This window comes from Colobus angolensis, unplaced genomic scaffold (assembly GCF_000951035.1).
Source record: "Colobus angolensis palliatus isolate OR3802 unplaced genomic scaffold, Cang.pa_1.0 Scaffold167, whole genome shotgun sequence".
Classification (NCBI taxonomy): Eukaryota; Metazoa; Chordata; class Mammalia; order Primates; family Cercopithecidae; genus Colobus; species Colobus angolensis.
Window position 1 is genome coordinate 1146114 of NW_012114788.1, and position 1492 is coordinate 1147605.

Below are 1492 nucleotides of genomic sequence, written 5' to 3' on the forward strand. Positions count from 1 at the left end.
AAAAAAAAGTAGCCAGGCACGAGCACTGTAGTGCATGCCTGTAATCCCAGCTACTCAGGAGGCAGAGGTGGGAGGCTTGCTTGGGCCTGGCGGGTTGCCTGGGTGACAGAGTGAGACTCTGTCAAAAAAAAGAAAGAAAGAAAGAAAAAGAAAACAAAATTTGAATCACACTTCACTTGTATTAGGGTTCTCCAGAGAAATGGAACCAATGAGAGAGAGAGAGAGAGATAGAGCTATAGAAAGAAATTTATCATGAAGCATTGGCTCGGGTGAAGCTGGAGGCCCAGGAAAACTAGTGGTGTAGATTCACTCCAAGCCTGAACCAGGAGTGCTAATGTCTAAAGTAGTCTTTAGACGTGGATGTCTTAGCTCAAGCAGAAGGAATGAATTCACGCTTCCCCACCATTTTAACTTATTTGGACCTTCAGTGGATTAGAGGATGCCCACCCACATTGGTGGGGGCAGTCTTCTTCAGTCTACCAATTCAAATGCCAATCTCTTCCAGAAAGCCCTCCCAGATACACCCAGAAATAATGGGTTATATAGGCATCCCTCAGCCCAGTCAAGCTGACACAAAAATTAACCATTACAATTCTCAAGAGAAAAATAAATGAATAGAGACTGATTCTAAGATATTTCAGATGTTAGAATTAATGGGGTTTTACCATGTTTGCTAGGCTGGTCTTGAACTCCTGACCTCAAGTGATCCACCTGCCTTGGCCTCCCAAAGTTCTGGGATTACAGGCATGAGCCACCACATCTGGCTGGTACTGAAAATTTTAAATTACAAATATGGTGCCACATTATATTTCTATAGGGTAGCACCAAGTTAAGGTTCCACTTTGATAAGGCAGAAAAAGGGTAAAGTAAGCCCAATGTAAGTAGAAGCAGAAATCAATGACATAGAAAACGGCAAAGGAAAAAATAAGCAAAACCAGAGTGAATTTTTGGTTTTTTATTGTTGTTATTTGGGTTTTTGTTTTGTTTTGTTTTGTTTTTGAGATAGGGTCTTGCTCTGTTGCCCTGGCTGGAGTGCAGCAGCATGATCACAGCTCACTACAGCCTCTACTTCTTGGGCTCCAGCGATCCTCCTATCTCAGCCTCCCAAGTAGCTGGGACTCTAGGCGTGCGCCACCATGCCCAGCTAATTTTTGTATTTTTTGTAGAGATAGGGTTTTGCCTTGTTGTCCAGGCTGGTCTCAAACTCCTGGACTCAAGCAATCCACCCGTCTCAGCCTCCCAAAGTGCTAGGATTACAGGTGTGAGCCACCATGCCCAGCCATTTTTTTTTTTTTTTGAGACAGAGTCTTGCTTTGTCGACCAGGCTGGAGTGGCCTCCTGGGTTTACGCCATTCTGCTGCCTCAGCCTCCCAAGTAGCTGGGACTACAGGTGCTCGCCACCTCACCTGGCTAGTTTTTTTTGTATTTTTTAGTAGAGACAGGGTTTCACCGTGTTAGCCAGGATGGTCTCGATCTCCTGACCTCGTGATCA